The following is a 26,370-nucleotide window of genomic DNA, read 5'->3' as shown; positions in this document are numbered from 1 at the left end:
TCTCCGGCCCCTGGCTATTTAGGGGCCAGGTAATGAGCGGTGTTACTGACTCTCTAGGTTAATCCCTAAGCTTGGAAGTATGTGTTGAGATATTCAGCTGCCCTTATCCTGGGAAGGCCTGTGTGATAAAGATCCTTCTTTCTCAGATGCATTTCCCAGTCTCATTGTTACTTTGAATGAAGGTCTAAGAATGTTCAAAATTATCACTCCTAATTTCCTCATGGCATTTTATTGCTCTTTTCTCAACTACCAGGCAGTATTAAATCTATGCTTACAATACTCATGCACTTGCAGGAGAAAAGGGAAAACATTTTATCAAACTTCTGAAGTATTGCCCAATATAATTAGTTTGGCAGGTGGGGAAAATCCCTGGATAAAAGATGAGTTTGGAATGTAGGTTGTGATTCAGCTGTTTCTCCAAGGCTGGTCCCTGTGCAGGGAGGATGGGGCACGGCAGCACTCCTGCAGCTCCCCTGTGGAAATCACAGCCCACACACACTGTTCCCATGTTCCCACCAGAACCTGCACCGGGGACGGGCTGTGCATAATGGAGATGCTGCCTTCATTCATCTCCGCCCATCCTCATAGCCTCTCGTGGCCCAGGCTTAATGCAAGGCCATGTCACACACATCACCCTCCTGAGACGCGTCTTAACCTGTCCCATCCCTGCCCCCATGGAAACCCAGACCTGGCTGTCAGTGTCTCTGACACAGAGCTCTGCAGGGTTACCGGGGTGCCAGGCAGCCAAGTGAAGAGCCACCATGGGACCCCTAGTGAGAACACAAATCGTCTGGGACCTCTCAGCCCTGATTGCTTTTCATGGAGCGTCTCCTGGAGACCTTGAGCTCCTGGAGGGGCTGGATGAGCCCTGGCTCTGCTCACACCACAAAGTGCACTGACAGGGTAGGAGCTGGCACTCCTGCAGGGTCACAGGGGTCTTTGGGGCATCTCACAACTGTTCTCTTTACATTTATAACTGTTTCAAATAATTTGGTACAAAAGCAAAGAGGAAAGAGTGAGCACCATCCCCATTTAGTCCCTGACAGGACCGAGTGGAGAGCAGAGGACAGAGCCTGAGCTGGTGAGGGTCTGATGTCCCACTGTGCACTTGCCGGGGGTCTTGGGAAAGTGGAGTGACCTTGCTGAGTCTCAGCACTCTCCACTCTCATAGGACACGCACACCTGTGGGGAGTGTCCCTGTGAGGACTGAATGGGTTCCCACACACAGCTTGCTGGTAAGCCCCTTGTGATCAATTTTGTTTTCTGCAAATAAGGTGGAGAAAGAGTTCCATTAAGCAGATTCCTCTCCACAAATGCTCACTCATGTAGCACAGGACAGAAATATAAGCAGAGTAATAACAGGTAATTGTGAGAGAAGTCATTCAGGAGGGATTCAGTAGAGGCCTGGAAAAAATCACTGGGATTGCTTTCTTGAGCAAATAAATGTCCCTGATATGACAGGCCATCATCACAATATCCTAAGACAGATCTGTATCCCTTTTCCCAGAGATCCTGGGGAACGACCTGGCTGCTTCCTAGAGCATTGCTGCAATGTTCAGGCTTTTTGCATCTGAAATGCCGAAGGTTAATGGTTTTGAGGAATCAGCCATTGAGATTAAACTGACGATTGGAATCTATACACCATCAAATCAAAATAATCTTCAAAGCTGCAGAGAACCTGGGGCTGTTCATGGGGTCGGGAAGTTCCAGGGCCCTGCCTTGCTGCAGAGAAACATACAACGTATGATAGACGTAGTCCTGTCCTGGTTCTCAGCTGACTTGAGACAAGAAGAAAAGGAAGAGACAGACCAGGTAGAGACAGTGAACCTGGATCGTGACACTTCCTATGATATAGAAAAGGCTTCCAACAGCCTTGGGTGGCCATATATTCAGAAACATGGTTCAAGGATGGAAATCAGAGCCTGGCAAGAGAGATAAGAGATTAATCCAAAATTTGGAGGTCTGATAGCCACCTCCTGTGCCTGGGGTAGAGAGGTATAGGAGTCTGGCAGGACCAGCTTGAGAGCAGCGATGGGCGGTGGCTCAGACATAAAAGTGCCATGGCTTAGACATGAATCGAACCAAGCTCACTGACTCATGGAATGTCTTATTTCAAACTCAATCCTAGAGCCTGGGTGGAAACTGTCTGTGAGTACATGGTCCACTTCTGCGGATTAAATCTCTTGGTCTGCACAGGGTGTGTGCAACAAAGATTATGGACACTACTTGGGGAACCGGGTGGAGTTTCATCCCTTTTGGAATGGGAGCATTCACAGGCTACATCCAGAGCAGAGCTGAATTCCTGTTCATCTGATGGGAATGTGCCATCCCTGTAAGGCTGGTAGCAGCCACGGCCTTCTTGGCCAATGGAAGGAGTCAAAACACATTCATTCAGCGTGTCCTGGAGGACTTCCTTCTTTTCAGCTTCCGGAAGCTCCATGCTGTGCCAGGTGGGGCAAGAACGACAAAAGATGAAACCAGGAGGATCAGACACCATGGTTGCTTCCTAGCTGGTGTTGATGGGAGGCAAGGGAGTGGTCGCAGAAAGCAAAGTAGCTGTCCCCTTGGAGGGAAAAATCTTTCCTCCTGTATGAGGAGTAGAGAGAGACAGAACAGCAGATACTCTGTGTACTGGCCTCAGAAGCAGGTGACGGAGGAGGAGACTAACCTCTCCCTGTGTGTTAAAGTCATGACTCCCAGGACACAGCATATAGTGGCTTCAACCCTTCTGCTTACATTGCATTGACTTTCACATGGAGTGTCCAAGTAAATAAAGTTCCTGAGGACTTATGGACTCTTAGATATTCTGACTACAGGGACCATTTTCTCAACATGTGATATAACATGAATTTATTCTCCAATTTCCACTCTTGCTATCAAAAAACCTGCCAGCATGATGATGCCCAACAGACATAATGCTGATATGCATCTCACCTGGGTCTTACCCACGCAGGAGAGAACACCTGATTACAAGAATCCCTGGGTTGGGTCAGTTCATGTGTGTCCACTGTCTGTAGGTTACTCAACAGGAGAGAGAGTAAGAAATAGAGACCTATACAACTACCACGTGAACATAGATGATATGTTTCAAAGGGATATTCTGCCATTCCTGAATGGATGGAATAGTTGTATGCAGTACTTTCTGTTTCTCCCTGGATCTAAGGTCTCCAGGTGCCACTAGAAAAATTCACAGCCCAGAAACCCTCAGAGTTACCTGGGGCATATTGGGGGTTGTCCATTTCCTTCCTCAAGACCATTTTGATTTTCTGCAAGTAGGTTCAGAGATAGCAGGTCACATATAGATGTTCTCATCTACAGATAACCAGGGCTACCTGGGAATAGTCATCTTTAGGCTCTCTTTGGGAAGGGTATGTATAACTTCCCTCTGGAGCCCCCAGTGTAATTGGCTTTGCCCTCAGGGGCACCGTAAGTGCACTCATGGAGCTCACCTAATTCAGGTGCTAAGTTGTCTGGATAAGCAGATTTGTTATAGAAGAGAGAAATGAATGGGGTACATAGAGGAGCAAAACAGAGGTACTATTTTATTGTTTCTAAGAGTATAAAAGTCATTGTGTTCATCAACCACGAGGAATCAGAAAGCAAGGAATTTAGCCCCAGGTCCCTTCCTTCTCCTCATAAACTTGCTTTGCTCCCTCCTACTTTAGTTCTTGATCTACAATTTGAGGATAAAATTGCCCACTTCTACAATTGTAGGAACATGGGCAATATTTACATTATTTTTGATGAGAAGAAAGAATATTGAAATTTGGAAAGCATTTAACTTAGAGGAGATGGGTCATCACTGGTCATTATGGAGAGGATGACCCTGTAAGACTTAGGGAAGTTGCCTCTGTTTCTCCAGCTGGCCAAGACATAGTGGGTAGTAGCTACAGATACCAGCCGTTTCCTCTGGAGACCTTGGCAGTGTTGACTGGTTTGGACAACATAGAACCCAGGTGTTTGTTGTATCCCAGGAGGCTGAAATCTGGCTGAGGCCCTGGGTCATTGGGCAGGACAGGTCACCCAGCTGTTGGAAAACACACAGGCAGACCAGGACAATCACCGAGGTCATCGCCAGGCAGCTTTGGCCATTTCCTCCAAGGAACCCACCACCACTACACTTCTCATGACTTCCTGTTGACTAGACTGAGAGCCCCAGGACAGTTGGGAGAATGTGTTATTCACCACTGTATTCGGGGTTCCTAGCACAGAGCCAAGCACTGAGGAGGCCCTCAGGGACTTCCTTTCACTGATCAAATACAAGTTGCTGCCAATCTCTGACCATCTCAACTCCATTCCAGTCACAAATGTCCAGTCAGGGGTCCCCTGCTTTCTCCCAAGACGTAGCGAATCCCCTCCCTCAGAGAGGAACCTGCCCTACCCTCTCCATGTCCCAGGACACTGCCCTGTGGTGAGCTCTGATGAAGACGGGGTTCTCCTCGGGGATTCCTCTCAATGGCTCACTCTGTCATTGGGAAGAGATGTCCTGGGCCTGGCCCCCACTCCAATCCTCTGCTCTGCCACAACACAACACCCCAGTTTAGGAGAGCTACCATATTGTGTTTGCATCGTTCTTCCACTGCTTTGTCCTCCTCGGGAAATCGTATTGATTTCCAAGTTCTGAACACAGCCTCAGGAAAATGAAGCACTCAACCAATAGTCAAGAAAATCACTGGTCAACAGATATTATGTGTAAAGCCTTCCACATTCCTGACCAGAAATTCAGAAGAATATTATTAGTATTACGACTTCAGATGCAAGGGTCCCCTGCCCTGGCCCCTCCTCGCCTTAGGGCAAAACGATTTGTGGTAAGAATGGACATCTCCAAATCTGATCCAAAAGCCATTGATCCCTTCAAACCCACACTTCCTTGGAGGCCATCCACTGTCAGGGCAGCTCCAACGTCGAAGCTTGGGGACTGGGGCAGAGCCTCATGGTCACACCATCCTACCCTTAGAAACGGTGCTTCCCGGCAGTGCAAACCAACCCCTGTCTGTCCTGTGGGGCTCCCTGGTGGGTGCACCGTTCACGGTGGAGTGCCTTACACCCCCAGTCCTCACTGCTCGCCTCAGGCTGCTCCTTGCAGGGTTGGATGCTACTGTATGCGTTCCTCAGTTTCTCCAGATTGTTCTGAGCTCAACTTGCCCGTATTCTCAGGTCCTTGGGCAGCCACCGTTCCACCATTACCTTTGTCCTTCTCTGGGTTATTCTCATGCTCCACACCTGCTGATTTTCTGTCTTCCATCGGCTCCCTCGGTCCTGTTTCTAGTGTGGGCTCAGCCGGGCTCCTGCAGGAGACACACAGACAAGGGACCAAGTCAGGTCTCAGCTGCAGTCCCCAGGACATGTTTAACAGGCACCTCAGTCCCTCGTGCTCTGAGAGATGGAGCAGCAAGGGACTTTGGAGAAGTTGAATGACAACCTTATCTTACAGATGAGGAAACTGAGGCCCAGAGAGATGAGGAGATTTTCCCAAACTCCCTCATCACTTGATGGCAGCAGACACACCACACAGGCCTTGGCTACAAGCTTTCCTGTGGAGTCATACCCTCCAAGAACCCACATCTGAAATTCAGGGGACACTGAAATTAAAAGTTCAACTTAAAGGGGCATCTGGGTGGCCCAGGTGGTTTCAGCTCAGGTCATGATCTTATGGTTTGTGAGTTTGGGCCCCACATCTGGATCTGCGCTGACAGCTTGGAGCCTGCTTGGGATTCTCTCTCTCCCCATCTCTCTCTGCCCCTCACCTGCTCACGCTCTCTCTCTCAAAATAATTAAATAAAATTTTTAAAAAATGTTTTAAAAGCTCAACTTAAAAATAAATTAATTAGTAAATTTCAGAGGACTTTGGATCAAATGTAGATATTTCCACTGTTAAATATACCAGAAGGGCCTTTCTGGGTACAAATCTTTTATCCCAGTTCTATAGTTCTGTTATTTATATTCACTTTAGTTTTTTTTTTAAATGTTTATTTATTCATTTTTGAGAGAGAGCACAAGTGAGGGAGGGGCATAGAGAAAGAAGGAGACAGAGAATTCCAAGAAGGGTTCAGGCTCTGAGCTGTGAGCACAGGGCCCGACATGGGGAGCCTGATGGGGGGAGCTAGATGCAGGGCTTGAACCCACGAGCCGTGAGATCATGACCTAAGTCAAAGTTGTATGCTCAAGTGACTGAGCCACCCAGATACCCCTATATTCTCTTTTAAATCACTGACTCATAGATTAGGATCACAGAACACAAAAAGTATTAAATAATACTTATCATAATCACAAATAAAATGTACTTATGTGATTATCTATAAAAAACTGGCTCCTGGGGTGCCTGGGTGGCTCAGTCAGTTAAGCCCCTGACTCTTGATTTAGGCTCAGGTCATGATCTCATTTTTCTTGAGACCAAGCCCCGAGCTAGGCTCTGTGCTGACAGTGAGGGGCCTGCTTGAGATTCTCTCTCTCCCTCTCTCTCATATGCACACTCATATGCACACATGTATGAGAGCTTTCTCTCTCTCTCTCTCTCAAACATTAAAAAGTATCCAGATATATATATCTAAAGATAGATAGATCTGGCTCTTGTGCGGTTTTATTTTCCTGACAGCGGGCGCTCTGTCTGCCTTGTTCACCCCATCTCTGCAGTGCCTCCATTAAGAGCCTGCCAGGGAAAACGTTCAGTAAATACTTGTCAAGCTGGTAAATAACATTTACCAGGAATAACTACCTTTTAGCGATCTCTAGTTCCAAACACATCCTATCCCGGATCTGTGCCAAAGCAATAAAAGTACAGAATTAAAAAAGCAGTCCAGGATTCTAAAACCAGCTTTACCATACGTCACATACACTTTGGCGGATGATGTAATTATCTCTTTGAGCACCTTTTCCTCGTGTAAAATAGAGAACGTATACTGTAAATAGTTAGAAAATAGCATGAACCACTGGGGTGTTGGATGTGAAATGTGACATCATGCAGCAGACAGGGCTCCAGTCCTTGGGCACCAGCTGTGGGGCTGAAGATCACCTGCATCAGAGTCACTGTGGTGCTTGTTCAAATTCCATGGGGATAAGAAGCTGCATCTCAGACAAAAATTCCAAGGAGGTTCCCAGGTAAGGAAGAAGCCCATTAGTAAACAATGAGCATAGGATGCAGACTCTGAAAGCCCCAGTGCTCACCAGACTGATTCAGCTTTGAGATCAAGTCCTTCGTTCAAGATGGCTTTCAATGGGAAATGGGGACATTTCTGGGAAGTGGGTCCCGCTTCCGTGATCTGGGCTTTTAGCACCTCCACTGCCCTATAGTTTCCTCCTCTGTTCCATTCGCTGGGGGATGTCAGCCCTCATGGGGGTCATTTCTTTATGAAGACCTCTGTCCTTTTATTCTCTTCCTGGAGGAGATGGCAGAGATCAGTTCTGGGACCCCACAGATCTAGCCTTCCTCCTAAGCCACCTAGGTAAGTGGAAACAATCATGACAGATGGAAATCAGATCAGGGAATTGGACCCCAGAGGAGGGAGATGGTGAGGGCAGCCCCTCATGAGAGACAGAGCCAACATTTCGTCTACAAAATCACATCACAGCAAGCTGATGCCTGGATTTCAGACTTGGGAGATTCTGAGCGCAGAACCCACACACATTATTCTAGATTTCGGAATCTACAGGACTGTGATATAACAAATGTATGCTGTTTTAAACCACTCTTTCTGTAATCTGCTCACATGCATCAATAACCAACTAATTCAGACGTCTATCTCTATATCTCTATATCTCTACTTTCCTGATTTTTTTAATTTTCAGAAACATGTATGCTAATTCCTATAAGAGAAAAAAATCAAAGAAGTGCAGTAAAAATCTTATGCTCACTTTCACATGACTCTTCCCAAGCCCTTTTAAAATAAAGGACACTGTGAAGGGCATTTCAGGTGCTGGAGAAATGTCTCTCCAATGTTACCAACCAAACTTTTTTTTTTTTTTTAATTTTTTTTTTTTAACATTTATTTATTTTTGAGACAGAGAGAGACAGAGCATGAACGGGGGAGGGTCAGAGAGAGAGGGAGACACAGAATCTGAAACAGGCTCCAGGCTCTGAGCAGTCAGCACAGAGCCCGACGCGGGGCTCGAACTCACATACCGCGAGATGGTGACCTGAGCCGAAGTCGGACGCCCAACGGACTGAGCCACCCAGGCGCCCCGCCATCCAAACTTCTTTACGAATAAAGATGGTATAATACTTAGCTTCAGGTAACATTATCTGTGATTTCAGCATTTATCACCATTTCCGCAGCACATAGTTTTTGTTGTTATTGTTGTTTTGTTTTGCTTTTTTAGTTCTTGTTCTCCTGATCTACCAGACAAGATTTTATAGCAAGTACCACTTACTCGCACAGGCAAACCATTTCAAGGAGAGCAGTAGAACAGCTAATAGGTTAAGTTCCCCCAAACAAAGTCCCTATGATGCAATCTCTCTTCTAGTTATCACCAAAGAAAATGATCCATTGTATAAAGTCCCAATATAATAAACATTTAAATTTAATGATGTCTGTTTTCCAAATTGTTCTTGTGTTTAGGTATAGGCATGGTGAGTAGGGATTAGGGACTGACTGCAAAGAGGCTGGAGGGGATTTGGGGAGGCAAAGAAATTGTTCTAAAACTGGACTCTGGTGACAGACAACCCTATAAATATACTAAAATCATTGATGTGTACATTTACAATTTTGTAATATTGTGTAAGGGTTCTCCAGAAAAACACGACCAATAGAGATGTATTATGAGGAACTGGTTCGTGCAGTTAGGAAGGCTAAGAGCCCCCATGATCTGACATTTGCAAGCTTGAGACCCAGAAAGCCAGTGGTGTACTTTCAGTCTGTCCAAATGCCTGAGAACCAAGGGAGTCAATGGTATAGATTCCAATCTAGGAGCAGGAGAAGCTGATGTGCCAGCTAAAGCAGAAAGGCAAAATGGAAAAAGGATCAATCTTTCCACTTTTTGTTTTGTTCAGGTCCTCAAATAATTGGATGATGCCCAGCCAGATAATAGGAGGCAACACTGAGTCCATTGATTCAAATGCCAATCTCATCCCAAACACCCTCACAAACACACCCAGAAATAGTATTTAATCTGAGCACCCCTTGACTCAGCCAAGTTGACAAATAATATTAACCATCACATATATGTTATTTACTCAAAAAAAATCAAACTAGGTTTCTACTCCAACATGAAAAGAAGTTGGAAGTCACCACTGTCATCCTTACAATAAAAAATGCGGATGCAACTGAAAATTAACAACTCTTCTTAGACCAGAGAAGTGAGGTCATAGGGTACGTGACCCCAAAAACTAGAGGGACAAGCTAATTCAGGAAATCACAGCTTATTGGAAGAGCTTACTGGAGTCAGCAACTGATAGAAATCTTCAAGTTGCTGGAAGCTGAGTGTGGAATAGCTTAAGAGTTTAAAACTCCCGGGGCTCCACATTTTGTGAGGTTTTACCTCCATGAACCTATGCATGTTCTTGTGCTGAAGTAGAAAAATCCCCAAAGGATCGACACTACCAACTTCGAGTCTTGCTATAAATCTACAGTAATCAAAACAGTATGGAATTTGTGAAAACGCAGACAAACAGATCCATAGAACACAATCAGAAGTAGGTCTACATAAATAGAGTCAACTGATCTTGGACAAAGGAGAAAAAGCAATTTGATGGAGAATATATAGTGATAGCCTTTTCAATAAATGGTGCTGGAGAAACTGGACATCTACATGCTAGGGGGAAAAAAAGAATCTAGACAGCAACCTTACACTTTTCACAAAATAGATCATAGACCTAAATGTAAGGTGTAAAACTATAAAACTTCTAGAATACAGCATTGGAGAAAATCTAAGTGGCTTTAGGTTTGGTGATGACTTTTTAGCTGTAACACCAAAGGCTCAATCCATGAAACAAGAACTTGATTAAGTTGGATTTCAATAAAATCAAAATTTTCCACTCTATGAAAGACACCATCAAGCTAATTAAAGACAAGACATAGACTGTGATAAAATCTTTACAAAATGTGTATCTGATGAAGGACTGGTATCCAAAACATACAAAGAACTCTTAAAACTCAACAGTAAGAAAGCAAATGACTCAATTAAAAATGGGCAATGGATCTAAACAGATACCTCATCAGAAAAGATATACAGATGGCAAAGAAGCCTATGAAAGATTCTCAGAATCATCTGTCATTAGAGAATTTAAATTAAAACAACAATGAAGGGCACCTGGGTGACTCAGTTGGTTAAGTGTCTGACTCTTGATTTTGGCACAGATCATGATCTCAGGGTTGATAGGATGGAGCCTCCTCAGAGGGCGCCTTGCTGACAGCGTGGATTCTGCTTGGGATCCTCTCTCCCTCTCTCTGCCCCTCCCCCCACCCTCAAAATAAGTAAATTAATTTAAAAAAAATAAAACAACAATGAGATACCACTACACACTTATTAGAATATCTAAAATCCAGGGCACCTGGGTGGCTCAGTCGGTTAAGTGTCAGACTTTGGCTCAGGTCATCATCTCACAGTTTGTGGGTTCAAGCCCTGTGTTGGGTTCTGTGCTGACAGCTCAGAGCCTGGATCCTGCTTCAAATTCTATGTCTCCCTCTCTCTCTGGCCCTCCCCCCACTTGCTCTCTCTCTCTCAAAAATAAAGAAACATTTAAAAAATTCTTTAAAAAGGGTATCTAAAATCCAAAACACTGATAATAACAAATCCTGGCAAGGATGTGGATGAATAGGAACTCTCATTCATTAGTGATGGGAACACAAAATTGTACAGCCACTTTAGAAGACACTTTGGCAGTTTCTTACAAAAAAAAAACATATTCTTACATTTGATCCAGAAATCACAGCCCTAGGTATTTACCCAAGTGAGATGAAAACTTACATTCAAGCAAAAACCTGCAGTTTATAGCAGCTTTATTCATAATTGTCAAAAAGTGGAAGTAACCAAGATGTCCTTTGCTAGGTGACTAGATAAACAAACAGTGGTACATTCATAAAATGGTATTTAGCAATAAAAAGAAAGGAGCCATCAAGCCATAAAAGACCTGTGCAAACCTTAATAATACATAGCGTTAAGTGAAAGAAGCCAGTCTGTAAAGTCAACATACTGTGTGAATCTAACTACAGGACATTCTGGAAAAGGCAAAACTGTGGCACCAATAAAAAGATCAGTGGTTGCCATAGGTCTGTGAGGAGAGGAGGGACAAACAAATAAGAAGAACCCTGGGATTTTTCAGATAGTGACACTATTCTGTATGACACTGTAGTGGTGAATTCACAACATGCACGTGTCAAAACCCACAGAACTGTATAACTCAAAGAATAGACTCTAATGTAAACTATGGGCTTCAATTAATAATGTGTCACTTGTAACATCACTTGTGACAAATGTACCACAGTAATGGAAGAACGTAGAGAGGAAGTTTATGAGGAAGAACAGGGTGCATGTGAACTCATTTATTAATTTATCTGTAAATCTCAAATTGTTTTTTTTTATTTTTTTTAACGTTTTTATTTATTTTTGAGACAGAGAGAGACAGAGCATGAACGGGGGAGGGTCAGAGAGAGGGAGACACAGAATCTGAAACAGGCTCCAGGCTCCGAGCTGTCAGCACAGAGCCCGACGCAGGGCTTGAACTCACGGACTGTGAGATCATGACCTGAGCCGAAGTCGGCCGCTTAACCAACTGAGCCACCCAGGCGCCCCTCAAATTGTTTTTTAAAAAATAACATCTATTATTATCTACTACCTACTAGACAATAGATAATAATATTAGATACTAATATTAGATAATAATAAATAATAATAATATAGAATAGATAATAGATAATAATATATAATATATATTATAATAGATAATAGATATTATCTAATATATAATAATAGATAATATTATCTAATATATAATAATAGATAATATTATCTAATATATAATAATAGATAATATTATCTAATAGATAATAGATAGATAATATTATCTAATAGATAATAGATAGATAATACCTATTATCTATTATCTATACTTAATAACATTATTATCTATTGATAATAATAATAAAAAAGTAAGGACGTGACACCCTCAACCCAAAGCGTTTGTGGCATCCTGTGATGGTGCAGTTAATACTGAGCGATGAAGTGCACCAACCTAGAGACTGACCAGTGGGTGATTCTGATGCCTGTGCCTTCAGCCTCTGGCCCAGCAGTCCCCCTGGAATCCAAATGTCCTGTCAGATAGGTCAAGCTGGCCTCTGGTCTTCAGATGGCGCAGAGGGACTAGAGGCATCTGTTAAGGATGAGGAGAAACCATCCCACAGGACAGAACCAAGTGAATTCAGGACGACTGAGACTCCACAGTTGCCCCACCTGCACCCCAAAGCAAAAGGGAGGGTAGGGGTGAATCAGAGCTGCTGAGTGAGGTCGCTGCCTGAAGGATAAAAGCAGCTCAAGGGCACCTGGGTGGCTCAGTCGGTTAAGCATCCGACTTCAGCTCAGGTCATGATCTCACAGTCTGTGAGATTGGGCTCTGTCGAGCTCTGTGCTGACAGCTCAGAGCCTGGAGCCTGTTTTGGATTCTGTGTCTCCCTCTCTCTCTGCCCCTCCCCTGTTCTGTCTCTCTCTGTCTCAAAAATAAATAAAAACATTAAAAAAAAAAAAAAAACCAGCTCGAGAAGCTCTGATAAATTCTGAGAACTGAAAGCCAGAGGAAAATAAGGGTCAGTGAAGACTAGAACTTCCCACGATGAGCTGGAACCACCAACCTTTCCACTGCCAGCCATACCCGCTCATTATACCACTGAGACCGGGTATTACAAAATCTCAGCGTTGCCATGGGTGAGAACTTGCTCCCCATCCCCTCCATCCTGTGCCAAAAACACACTCAAAGCCAGCTGGTGCTGGAGACGCTGAGTCTTAATACCTGGCGTATTTGGGCACTGACACTAGCAAGTGGCCACTAGATGCCGCATGCCAGGCCCTGGGTCCTCCCGGCCTGCCCCTTGCCTCCCCCACAAGAGGCCCCGCTCCACGTGACGACCACAGGTTCTTGGGCCAAAGTCATCCATTTGCCATTCTTCGCTGCACGCCACCCGTCGCGCTCACCGCGAGTCCCTCGACCTGGACCCGGACTGTGGAAGGACAAGCAGGCCTGTGTCGCACAACGCGCTGCCGCCTCTCAGTGCCTCCGGACCAGACCTCCCTCGGGCAGGACCTGGGGTCTGCCCACCATGCAGCCCCTTGCGCACTGCAGGGTCTGGTACCTAGTAGGCGCCCACTAAATGCTCGGTGAAGGATGTATTCCGCGGCAGGGTGCTGGGAGGGACCAAAAACGTCACTGTGGACTATTAGGTTTTAGTCCTAAAAGGGACCCCAGAATGGGAGGATGTGAAAGACTTTAAAAGTGATTGTTGTTTAAAACTTTTACACTGGTAGCTGAATCCTGCAAATGTCCTGATAGTGGAAATGTCTAGAAGGCACCACCTGTAATCGCACTGAGCCCTCCATCCGGGACCTTGCGGCGGCCTCAAGTCTGCGCGGACACCTGTGGGTTGGAAGGAGGGGTGAACCAGAAAAGTTGAAGAAGAGGAAGGTGAAGGTGGGACGACCAAGTGAGGGGAGGGAGAGGGAGGGAGAGACAGGGAGAGAGAGGAGAGAGAGAGAGAGAGAGAGAGAGAGAGAGAGAGAGAGAGATGCAAATACAGCCACCGAGGAATAAGCCAAGGGAAAATGCTGTCACTTACTTACACCTGACCACACCACCGCAGGTCGTGGGTGGCGAACCTTGCTCATGGGGTGGTGTACAGGGGCCCTGGCAGCTTCCGTTTGAATCTGATTCATAATGGAGAGAGGACCCTGTCCTCGAATGAAGCCGGCAACGCCGTCTGATTTGACTCTTTGGACCCTGGAGCTCTCCCTGGGGCGAGGCTGCGCTGGGCGCACCACACACAGAAGACAAAGTGTTGCGCGGCTCTGGAACTCGGCCCGAAGCCCTCGTGCGGGCACTCGGCAGCGGCTCCACGACGGAGGCCAAGAGTGGCCGGCTCTGCGGCTACCGACCCCTCCAGGAGAACCGGCGGGGACGGTTGCTTGGTAAGGGCTCGGTTCGAGTGGACCTTCTACGTCTAACTGAGAAGCTTGGATTCGTTTTCTTCCTACAAGAAACTGCAGCATCCTAGGTGATGTCAACCCCAGGTCCCCCTGAAGGGACCACAAGGAGGTGCCGTGGTCCTTTCACTTAAAACGGGTGGCAAGGAGGGTGCCTGGGTGGCTCAGTCGGTTAAACGTCCGGCTTCGGCTGGGTCCATGATCTCACAGCTCCATGGGTTCGAGCTCCGCGTCGGGCTTGGGTTCGAGCCCTGCGTCGGGCTGTGCTTCTGATTTTGTGTCTCCCTCTGCCTGCCCCTCCCTCGTGCTCTGTCTCTCAAAAATAGACATTGATGGGAAAAGAAAAAAAAAACAAACAACTTTTTTAACGGCTGGCAAAGGACGAGGTCGCCCGGAGGTCTCCATTGCTTATTTTGGGTCGCCTTCGATCAGCCCGTCCTGCCCAGGCCCTGGAGGACCGGCTGTGGACCCTCGCCATTCCGCTGGGACCACCTCACTCCGCCTCCCCAGCACAGACCCCCATAAAGTCCTGACCAGAGAGAACTGCCTTCCTCATCGTCCTCTCAGGCCGGGCAGCCCATTCCTACGTTGGCCTGGGCCGGGGTGGTTTGGGGAAGGGGGAGCGAAGAGAAGGAAACGGAGCAGTGGCCAAGGAGGAAGGAAAGGAGACTGAGATTGCTGGAGAAAGGAGAGCTGAGAGAGCTGGTGAGGAAAGACAGCGAGAAAGACGGGAAGGAAATAGGATCCGGAGTGGAAGGGGAGGTGTTGGAACCCCAGGACGCCCCACGTCCGGTTCCAGGAGCACCGGGGTTCCCGGGGCAGTGGGAAGAAGACAACGGCAAAGCAAAGGAAGGGAACACTTTTTTTCTGGCGGGAAACTGGTAATCCAGGCAAAGCAGGTGCACTCGGGGGAGGCCCCCAAAGCCCATCCCTCTCGCTGATTCCACCCTCACCCCCCCCCCCCCCCCCCTCCAAGGGACCCGATCTCGGTCCCCGACACGCCAGCCGACAGAGCGGCCGCAGAACGTGGCCCGGGGCGACCCCTGGCGGGCGGGGGAGCAGAGCTCGGACCCCCGAGGCGAGCAGAGCCCGGCAGGAGGCGCGGCCGGGAACGCCGGTGGGAGGAAGGGCCTCCACACACCTCGGAGAGGCAGCCGGTCGCGTCCCCGGCGGTTCCATGGTGTAATGGTGAGCACTCTGGACTCTGAATCCAGCGATCCGAGTTCAAGTCTCGGTGGAACCTGTCCCTTTGGGCGAGCCGCGGCTACATTTTACTCTCCGCTCCAAGGCCCCGCGAGGGGCACGAGCCTTCCCGCTCCCGCTGCCCTCGGGCCGGGGAGGGAAACTCCAGGGACCACGCGCGCCGCTCCCGCTCCCGCCGCCGCGTCGCCCGCGCTCCGCCGCCGCCTCCGGACTCGGGGACCAGCGAGTCCGGTTCCCAGAGCGGCGCGCCCCGCACGAGCATTGCAGACACGGCGAGGAGACGCGGCCAGCGCCGCCCCTCGTCGGGCTCACCCTCGGGCCTCTGGGTGAAAGCCACCGGCCGAGGCCACTGAATCCTGCACCACGTCGCGCGGCGCGTCCCGTACTGGCACCGATCGGCCTGCACCCGTAGAGGGCAACTTACGTGCGAAACGGCGTGTCTTACCTCAGCCGGGCGGTGGTGACACTGAAGTTTCGGGTTGTGGGTTCTAGCAGAAGGTCGGGTGCCATTTCATTTCAGTTTCCGCGGCTCCTTTCCTACCAGCTACCAGAAGAGTCCAGAGTCTCTGCTGAGGCCAGTAGGGGTCGCAGTTGTCCTGAAATACGTGCTTCAGTCCGTGGCCCTCGTGCGGAAAACCCTCAACTCTGCCCAAAAGGGAGATTCTGGCCGGGGATTTTGGTGCCTGACCCGCCGCCTCCCACGGGGCTCCTGCGGGGGACAAAAGTGACACGAGCCGGAGCAGCTCCGAGTTCTGCCCCTCCGTCCTGCTGCGACTCTGCTCCACGGACTGAAGGCGCCATAGGATGATACCGGATGGAAACACGCTCGTTCTCCTCTACTCGGTAGAAAAAATCTGGGATTTCTGAAGGACGTCATAGTTAGTGAAAGTGTAAGCCGCCAGATCTCTCTTAGTTTTGGGGATTCCACCGGTTTACAAAGGACTGTAAAATGCTACTGTTTTTCAAGGGCTCGCTTTGAGGGTCTGAAAGGCAAGGGGGTGAGGGCCCGAGGGCGGGTGGGGAGAAACGGGAAAGCGTAGACAAGAAAAGTAAGGAGGTAGGAAAGAGAAGGGGCGCCCTCCGAGGGCGAGTTCACGCACTGGTTCGGTTGCCCCTTCCGGCTCCCTCTACAGTGCTCCCACGTGTGGGGGAGAGAATTTCGGCTCTACCTGGAAAGCCCGAACCTGCTTGGCTGGCGTTTGTCCTTGCAGTTTCTTTTCATTAATTGTGGGGGTCAGAGTAGGAGGGTAAATAGACCTGCAAGTTATTGGGAACCAAATCAGGACCTTGTTGGATTCCTTGGCATTAACTGGCAAGTAGACTTTCCCTCCCTTTTCTCACCTTGCAAGACTACTGCTGGCAGTAGCGGGCCTGGAGAGGGTCATGGCACCCAACACCATGAAGACTGCCAGGGAACAGTCCTTGCTGGACATGTGGTGGCTGAGCAGACTGTGCTCTTCCAGAGCAGGGAGTCTGAGGGCCTGGCCAGGAGACTAGGCAAGGGGACCAGAGTCATGGTTACTCAATGGGCTTTCTCCATAGGATCGCAGACATTCCTTTTAGATCCCCTCCTCCTTTACTAGAGCGATTCTTTTAATGGAACTGCATTTACACATAGATTTTAGTACCCTTATCTGACCAACCATAGCCTCACTCCCTACCAAGATCCGAGCTCCAGACTTTTCTTCAAAGAGAAGATCCCCTTCCCTTTCTTTTCCCACCTGAACTGTTCTAACTCAAGCTGAGTGACCAGGACAGCCCCTCACCAGTCTCCTTGGGTTAGGACGGGCAGATGCTCCTCAGCTCCCCACCCCTCGGCAGCCCCACATAGGTGTGTGTGACTTCAGTCCATACAGCATACCCAAGGCTTACATCTCTCAAAACTCCTTCCCCTCACCCTGGATCTGTATTCTGCTACATATACCCATTGCAGAGTGATACAGTTTTCTTCTTGTCTTTGCTGTTGACTACCCAGCACCCCAGCATTTTTCTTCTTTTGTTCTTGGAATTATTGCTCTTTCTTTGGGTAACGTCTTCCCGGTACTGTTCATGAAGGTCCTTTGCCTTCGTTTGCTCCAGGAGAGGGCATTAACCCAAGCTGAGCCAATCAGACCTAGATCCTGTACTTCCCTGGAATATGAAAAGGGGGGGCGGGGAGGGTGCTTGACCAAAGAGCAAATAAACTTCAGCTTAATCCACTAAAAAAAGAGTCCTTGGGGTGCCTGAGTGGCTCAGTCCCATTAAGTGTGGGACTCTTGGTTTCAGCTCAGGTCATGATCTCTTGGTTGGTGAGTTCCAGCCTCATGTTGGGCTCTGTCCTGACAGTGCAGAACCTAGTTGAGATTCTCTCTCTCTCCCTCTCTCTCTGCCCCTCCCCTGTTTGTGTGCTCTCTCTCTCTCTCTCAAAATAAATAAGTAAACATGGAAAAAGTTGAAAGAAAAAGAGCCCCTGAAGACAGTGGTCTTTTGTTCCTGCTATTTGTATCCTACGTGGCTCAACTGTGAATATAGAGTTTACACAGTTTAAATAATATAATAATTGACCCATCAAATTACGATACAAATATATTGGAGGATAAGGCCAGGGGAGGTGTGTTGGGTGTGTGGGTGTTGATGGAGGAGTATGTGAAAGAGAGATAATGTCTACAATTTAAAAGTCAAAGAGTAGTAAAGGAGGATTGCTGTTTTTCTAAATAAACTTATGAGTGTATATAACTTTGATAAAGCTATGTCCCAAACACAAAATAATTCTTTTGCCACATATGTACATGTATGTAAATTTAAAGTTTATTGTTTGTACCCTGAATATAAGTGTATATATAGTCATATTAATAGCTCTTTTCATGGAAGTATTTTGGGTTTGGTGTCATGCACAGAACGCCTTCCCACTCGAGGTCTATAAAAATGTTAGCAAAAATAGGTTCAAAAGAAATGGTAGGTAAGTACTATCCAATTTTGGCAAAACAGTGGAGAAAAGAATGTTCTCATAAAACATGGGGAATATGACCGACTACATTTTCTCTTCAGGGTAATTAGGCAGGAATTAGCAAAATTAGAAATGTGCAAATATTTTGATCTGGCAGTTCCATTTCTGGGACTCTGTAGAGAGGAAAACAAGTGATGACATATTTGTGTAACGCTGTTTCCTGCAGTAGTATTTTTTTTTTTTTACATTTATTTATTTTTTGAGAGACAGAGCACAAGTTAGGGGGGTGGCAGAGAAAGAAGGAGTCATAGAATCCAAAGCAGTTTCCAGGCTCCGAGCTGTCAGCACAGAGACTGACGCCGGGCTCCAACTCACAAACCATGAGATCATGACCTGAGCGAAGTCGGACACTTAACCAACTGAGCCACCCAGGTGCCCCTCCCTGCAGTAGTATTTGTGATAATAAGCGTTAGAACCAATTGCATGACCATCAGTTAGAGACTGTTTGAGTAATGACTTATTTACATCAAGAAGGATATTAACTAAAATGAACAGTGCGGGTAACAAAAACGCTGATGGCAATGGCACTAGTAAGAGCTAATCTGTACTGAAACATTTGCTACGTGAGAGTAACTGGCTACCTGCTTTCCCTACACATCTAAACTTTGGACAACCCAAGTACTCCATTTGGCTCATTTTACATGTAAAAATGGAGGCACAGAAAAGTCAAGTAACTTTTTTGCACAAGTTAGGTTTCCCATCCAGATCATGAGCCTCAGGTTCTCTTGTTCTTCATTTGAGGGATTTATAATATTCCAAATATGCTAATCTGTAAAAACCATCCTCAGAAAAGTAGGGAAGATGGATTGCCGGTGTAGATTAGGTATGCTCTGGAGCCCCAAAACTTTACTCCCAAAGGGGCACTCTTTGCTTGTGGTGCCTGAGGACAGGGCCATAAATTCAATATCCCGGGGCACTCTTTGCTTGTGGTGCCTGAGGACAGGGCCATAAATTCAATATCCCGGGTCGAAAGAGGAAAGGTAACACAGCCAGAAACACAAGCGTCCCTGGGTGGGCTCGAACCACCAACCTTTCGGTTAACAGCCGAATGCGCTAACCGATTGCGCCACAGAGACACCCGGTGGAGGTGGCTGTGGGTTGTTGTGAGTCAATTGTATTATATACATAATAGTCTGACGTTCGTGGTCGGAATCTTAGGATTTCCAATCATCAGATAAATGAATAGATATAATGCATGATATCTCTAGTTAGCCCTGCTGTATGGTATACTTGAAAGTTCTTATTAAATAGTTAAGAGTTCTTATCAAAAGGAAAAAAAAATACATTTAAAAAATTTTGTACCTGTATGAGATGATAGATGTTCACCAAATTTCACGATATATGGAAGTCAGGTCATTATGCTGTACACCTTAAACTTCTACAGTACTGTATCTCATTTCAATCTCAATAAAACCGGGGAGGGGGGCGCCTGGGTGGCTCAGTCGGTTGAGCGGCTGACTTCAGCTAGGGTCATGATCTCGTGGTTTGTGAGTTCAAGCCCCGCATGGGGTTCTGTGCTGACCTCAGAGCCTGGAACCTGCTTCGGATTCGCGTCTCCTCTCCCTGCCCCACTTGTGCTCTGTCAGAAATAAATAAATGTAAAGAAGGGTTTTTATTTTTAAATATTCAAGCCCCGCATGGGGCTCTGTGCTGACCTCGGAGCCTGGAACCTGCTTCGGATTCGCGTCTCCTCTCCCTGCCCCACTTGTGCTCTGTCAAAAATAAATAAATGTAAAAAAGGGTTTTTTTTTTTAAATAAAAAACTGGGGGGGGGGGAGGAGTATATTATACATAATCACCTCATTGTACAAACTTACAGAGAAGTGTTCTTTATCCCCGAGCTAGGGCACAGAAGCCTGAGGGCGCAGGCGCATTGAGGCCCGGAGTCGTGTGGCCAGTTAAATGTGGGTATATTGACGTGGAGCTCCGAATGAGTGCAGAACTCCGACGGTCGAACAACAGGCCCCCAGGTGACAACCGCAGTCTCTCGGTCTGACGTCATCCATTTTCCAGTTCTTTGCTCCACTTCCCCTGTCCATGAATCGCCCCGGATCCGGACCGGCGGGCGCGCTCGCGAAGCACCAGAATCGGCGGTGCCTCCACCGCGCTGCGCGCCCCCCCTCCCCGCCCCCCTGGGATGCCCCTGATGTAGACTCCATGGGGCAGGGACCTTGGGTTTGCTCACGGTGCAGTCCCTCGCTTACAACATTGCCTGGCACTTAGTAGGAGCCCAATAAAATGCTCGGTGAAGGAGTTCATTCCGCCGCAGGGGCCTGGAGGGGACACGAAAGGCACCAAGAATTTCACCTTGCACTGTCAATTTTAGTTTTGGAGAATACCCCGAATGGGAAGACGTGAAAGGCAGCCATTCTTTAAAATCTTTATACTCGAAGCTGTTTTAGAACCAGGTCAAGGTCCCGATCGTGGAAACGTCTAGAGGACACAACCTAGAATGTCACTGAGTTCCCCACCCTGGAAGGTGCGGCGGCCTCAGCCTAGGGGACGCCGGTGGGCGCAGGGAGAAAGGTGAACGAGAAAAGCTGAAGAGAAGAAAGCGGGTGGCAGTCTGGAGAGCAAGGAAGAAAGGGCAAAGGGAGGACAGGAGTGAAAAGAAAGCTGAGAGGCACCAACACTAGCAACTGAAAGAAAAACCAGTTAGAAAACGTTGCGGCTATTGAGGTCAATTAATAGCCCTCAACCACAGCACACCCAGTCGGTGGCGTGCGGTGATGGTTAGTGGTTAGTACTCCGCGATGCGACCCTAGTACCTTGGCTTGAATCCGAGTTGTGACGTTGTCTAACTCACTGTTTTCCTCTTTAAACAAACCCCCAGTAAAGCCGGAGATATGGTGCGATTTCCCGCTTTGAAACTGGTGACCGTCGGCAGTTAGATCGGGCTCTCGAGGTACCCCGTGGCGGTGCTCCCAGCCTGAGCCCTCCACCCGCCTAACCTGGGGTAAGGCCGCAGGTCGCCGCGAGCCAAAGTCTGCAGCGCCCGCATTCGGCACCCCTATCCCGGCTCCCGCCCTCGCCCCCCAAGGGGCAAGGCAAAGACTGCAAAAGGGCCTGACGGGCTGTGAGAAAGGAAAGAGCGTGCATCTGGAACCACTAACTTTAATTTATGCGTCAGACTCTGAAGAAAAGCATCCAGCATGGTTGGGAAACGAATTCTTAGGAGTTTAGGCAACCGACCTACTATTAAGTAGAAGGCATCCCAGCTTTTCATCATCTAGTTTGTTCAGTTCGTAATGTATGGTTTCCGCTGTCTCAATTATCATACAGTGAAACTGACTTTTTCTTTTGGTACAAATTCTCCATAATTAGAATACATAAGTTTCATCTCACCAAAAATCTTAGTGCTATCTTGTTACAGTGTTACAGTCACATCTCCCCGGCAAACATAAGCCCTTGGGATCACTGATCTGTTCATCACTATAGTTCTGTCTTTTTGAGAATGTCCTAAGAATGGAAGTATATAGTATGTAGCCATTTGAGACTGGCTTCTTTTACTCAGCACAGTGACTTAGGGATTTCTTTAAGTTGTTGTATACATCAAGAATTCCTTTTTATCATTGGGTATTCCATCCAGTGGGTGAACCACTGTTTTGTCTATCAATTAATCCCTTGAAAGATATTCAATGATTGTACTTTCAGCTGTTACAAATAAAGCCTATGAGAATTCCTGTACACATTTTTCTGTGAACATAAATTTTCATTTCTTCAAGGCAGATTGCTGGGATTGTGTTTACTAGATTATATAGTACTTACATGCTTAACTTATGAGAAACTGCCAAATCTTTTCCAGGGTAGCTGTGTCATTTTGTATTCTCACAAGCAGCGTATGAAAATTCTGCTTACTTCTTATCTTAGACACTTGGTACTGTCATTCTAGCAGGTGTGTAATGGTATCTCATTATGTTTTAATTTGCATTTCCCTAATGTCTAATGATGTTCATGTGCTTATATCCTCTAGGGAAGTGTCTGTTCATATCTTTTGCCTTTTTGTTGTTGTTGTTGTTGTTGTTGTTTCCTTGTTAATTTTAAGATTTCTTTATACATCTTGTCACCAACCTTTTTGTCATCTTTGTGATTTGTTGATTTTTATTCTCTCAATCTGTAACTGTCCATTCTCTCAGCTATTTTTTTAAACAAACATTATTAATTTCAATGAAATACAATTTATTGATTTTTTTTTCTTTTACTGGATAGAATTTTTGGTGACATATCTAAGAACACTGCCTAACCCCAGGTCATGAAGACTTCCTTCTATAAATTTTTGAGTTTTACATTTTACATTTAGTCTGTGCTCCATTGTGAGTTAGTTCTTGTATAAAGTGTAGTGTAGGTGGAATTTTCATTCATCTAGATGTCCAATTATTCCAACACAATTTGTTGAAAAGAAAAAAGTCTTCATCAAATTGCTTTTACACCTTAATCAACAATCAGTTGGACATATTTCCGTAGTCCTATTTCTGGACTCTCCATTCTATTTAACTGGTCTGTTTGTCTATGCCTTTGCTTATTCACAATATATCCCTAACTGTAGCTTTATAGTAAGTCTTAAAGTTGGGTAGTGTTATTCCTATACCTTTATGCTACTTTTACAAAAGTATTTTTAGCTCTTTTAAGGTCTCTCTCTCTCTCTCTCTCTCTCTCTCTCTCGGCCATTCCAGGCCACCAAAATGAGAATCTGTTTATATCTACAAAGAACTTTAAAACTACAAAGACTCTGAATAGAATGAAAACACAACGGCTTTCTTTTCCTATGGTGTCTTCTTGGAGTAGATCCAGGCAGGAAGAAGGGGGAGCCCCGTGGGAGGCGGCGGGTCAGGCACTAAGAATCCCCGGCCAGAATCTCCCTTTTGGGCAGAGTTGAGGGTTTCCGCACGAGGGCCACGGACTGAAGCACGTATTTCAGGACAACTGCGACCCCCACTGGCCTCAGCAGAGACTCTGGACTCTTCTGGTAGCTGGTAGGAAAGGAGCCGCGGAAACTGAAATGAAATGGCACCCGACCTTGTGCTAGAACCCACGACCCGAAACTTCAGTGTCACCACCGCCCGGCTGAGGTAAGACACGCCGTTTCGCACGTAAGTTGCCCTCTACGGGTGCAGGCCGATCGGTGCCAGTATGGGACGCGCCGCGCGACGTGCGTCGCGGTGCAGGATTCAGTGGCCTCGGCCGGTGGCTTTCACCCAGAGGCCCGAGGGTGAGCCCGACGAGGGGCGGCGCTGGCCGGGTCTCCTCGCCATGGCTGCAATGCTCGTGCGGGGCGCGCCGCTCTGGGAACCGGGCTCGCTGGTCCCCGAGTCCGGAGGCGGCGGCGGAGCGCGGGCGACGCGGCGGCGGGAGCGGGAGCGGCGCGCGTGGTCCCTGGAGTTTCCCTCCCCGGCCCGAGGGCAGCGGGAGCGGGAAGGCTCGTGCCCCTCGCGGGGCCTTGGAGCGGAGAGTAAAATGTAGCCGCGGCTCGCCCAAAGGGACAGGTTCCACCGAGACTTGAACTCGGATCGCTGGATTCAGAGTCCAGAGTGCTCACCATTACACCATGGAACCGCCGGGGACGCGACCGGCTGCCTCTCCGAGGTGTGTGGAGGCCCTTCCTCCCACCGGCGTTCCCGGCCGCGCCTCCTGCCGGGCTCTGCTCGCCTCGGGGGTCCGAGCTCTGCTCCCCCGCCCGCCAGGGGTCGCCCCGGGCCACGTTCTGCGGCCGCTCTGTCGGCTGGCGTGTCGGGGACCGAGATCGGGTCCCTTGAGGGGGGGGGGGGGGAAGGGGGATGGAATCAGCGAGAGGGATGGGCTTTGGGGGCCTCCCCCGAGTGCACCTGCTTTGCCTGGATTACCAGTTTCCCGCCAGAAAAAAGTGTTCCCTTCCTTTGCTTTGCCGTTGTCTTCTTCCCACTGCCCCGGGAACCCCGGTGCTCCTGGAACCGGACGTGGGGCGTCCTGGGGCTCCAACCCCTGATTCTGTTCCTGATCCCCTCTCCCCGCGTTCCTCGCTGTCTTCTCAGCTTTCCCGCTTGCTTCACTTCCTTCGCTACCACCCCCCCACTTTCCCCGCTCCCTCCCCGGCACACACTGGGAAGGGTTGCCACGGTCTGACAGGAAGCAGAGGGAACGTTTTCCATGGACGCCAGAAGCTCGACTGCTTCTCGGCTCAGGACACTTTAGCGTCTTTGCCGGACACCCCGAGCAGTGGAGCGCTCTAGGTCTGGGAAGCGTGGGCCTTCAGCCGGCTCGAGACCATCCCGGGGCTGGGGCAACTGCAAAGCAAAGAACCTGGGGTCCGGCACAGCTCACGGCTGGCTGATCAAATCCCGCCAAGTTGAACCTGGAGCACGGGTTCTCTATGGCGCGGGCTGGGGAAAGCCATGGGTCGTCGTATCGCCCCCGTGTGGCCACAGAGCTTCACGCCGGGCCGGAAGCTGCCTGGGCCGGAGATGCCAGAAAATTCACAGAACGAGGCTACTCAGGACCTCGAAAATAAAAAGTCCGACAACCACCGACTAAAATAGATGTATAGAGAAGAAAACAGGTATGCTTCTCTCTCCTGGCTACAAGCGGCTTAAAAAAACAAACAAACAAACAAACAACCACTTAGTGTTTAGGAGCGGATAGTCCCCCCAGTTGGAACCCGGGGATCATTGCCAGGCAGAAGACTGAATCATAGAACCCCCAGCCTTCCGCAGCCAGCCGTCCACTTTTTAAATTTCCTGTGGCCCAGAGACTCGGCCAAAGCCCTCCTGCCACCATCTTTGCGCGACCTAACATCCGAGAACCCGGACATTCATCAATCACCCTTGAGCGAGGGAGGGGAGGGTGGACGCTTTGTGTGAGAAAAGGGAAAAAAGGTTTCACCGCTTAGACTGAATGAAGTATGCTAGTCAGATTCAGTGGGGGAATTATAAATGAGCCAGAACTGTAGTGTGTATCCTGTTACCAGTAGTTATTCTTGGGGAAATTAGTGTGTAGGAGACGAATTGAATTTTTCCCCTATGCATTCTTTTATCATGTCACTTAAAGATAATATATCAATGTGTTCCTTAGGTTTAAAAAAGAAAGGATGAAAATAAGAAAAAATGAAAGAAAGACGCCTCAGATGCCCATGCAGAGGCAGTGTAATTGGGGAGGGAGAAATGAGAGCCTCTTTGGGGAGAGAACTCTGGCACAGAGTTCTTAGAAGATCCCAGGGGATAAAGCTGGAGCCTCACCCAAGCCAGTTGGGGCAGAGGGCCTTGGACTGAGCAGCATTATCCTATAGGCGTGTTGTTTGGGGTTTATCCCCACCCTCTTACTTTCCTCTAAATGGTTCGCAAAACCACCTTCCCCCCCTAAGGCTTGTCTGTGTTTCTAAATATAATTTTCCACGAATGTAAACTCCTTGTATAAATGCCTGATTTGAGGTTGGGAGAATCAAAGGACAAAGTGAGCTTGGAATATTTTGTGCTCAAAGATTAGTCGAGACAAGTCAAAAGAAGCCAGCTTGAGGAGCTCCCCTGTCAAATTGAAGACCGTCACAAATTTAGAACAGCAAAAGGAATAATGACTATAATGGATTATAACATATTGAATAAGAAAGGAATCCATATAATATGCATGCAGTAATCACAGAGTATAATCCGTGTAGAATACTTGAAAGATGGAGGAGGGAAGGCTGTACTTTATAGAATAGCAGCTAGTAAATGTGGAAGGAATAATGAGGTTGTTTCCATTAGAGAGTCCAGGCTTATGAGAAATGTTTAACTTTTTTATCTTTTGGGGAGGATCAAAGCTAAATAGGATGACTCTGTTCTTTTGTGTTTACCTCGGGTTTTAGATGTGTTTATATTCTTGACTGAGGAGCATGGTGTAAGTTTTTATTCATAATGATAAAAAGGCAAAATGTCAGTTGTACCTCACTTCCTCCCTGTAGACAAATTTTCCACCGTAAGTCATGGTTTCATTCTCCTGAGTGCTTAGAAATTTTCTGATTCCATACAATTGTTTTACATTTTTATCTTATTTGACAAGTTTTGTTTGCCTAGATGTGAAAAAAAAATGTTAACCAATGCTCAGAAACATTC

The 26,370-nt window shown here is 47.6% G+C and overlaps 1 long non-coding RNA gene and 3 other non-coding genes across 4 annotated transcripts; 2 read left to right on the top strand and 2 right to left on the bottom strand.

Annotated features, from left to right (window-relative positions):
- Positions 1-15,292: 15,292 nt before the first annotated feature.
- On the top strand, positions 15,293-15,364 carry TRNAQ-CUG (transfer RNA glutamine (anticodon CUG)). Its single transcript has one exon. It is a non-coding gene; the product is annotated as a tRNA-Gln (tRNA).
- Positions 15,365-15,919: 555 nt separating this feature from the next.
- Positions 15,920-21,997, top strand: LOC131504060 (uncharacterized). Its single transcript, XR_009257758.1, has 2 exons — positions 15,920-16,214; positions 20,156-21,997. It is a non-coding gene; the product is annotated as an uncharacterized LOC131504060 (long non-coding RNA).
- TRNAN-GUU (transfer RNA asparagine (anticodon GUU)) lies at positions 19,313-19,386 on the bottom strand. The gene has a single exon. It is a non-coding gene; the product is annotated as a tRNA-Asn (tRNA).
- Positions 21,998-23,791: 1,794 nt separating the features above from the next.
- On the bottom strand, positions 23,792-23,863 carry TRNAQ-CUG (transfer RNA glutamine (anticodon CUG)). The gene has a single exon. It is a non-coding gene; the product is annotated as a tRNA-Gln (tRNA).
- Positions 23,864-26,370: the final 2,507 nt, after the last annotated feature.

Source organism: Neofelis nebulosa, chromosome 2 (assembly GCF_028018385.1).
Source record: "Neofelis nebulosa isolate mNeoNeb1 chromosome 2, mNeoNeb1.pri, whole genome shotgun sequence".
NCBI classification, from domain to species: Eukaryota; Metazoa; Chordata; class Mammalia; order Carnivora; family Felidae; genus Neofelis; species Neofelis nebulosa.
This window is presented reverse-complemented; position numbering and strand designations above follow the sequence as displayed.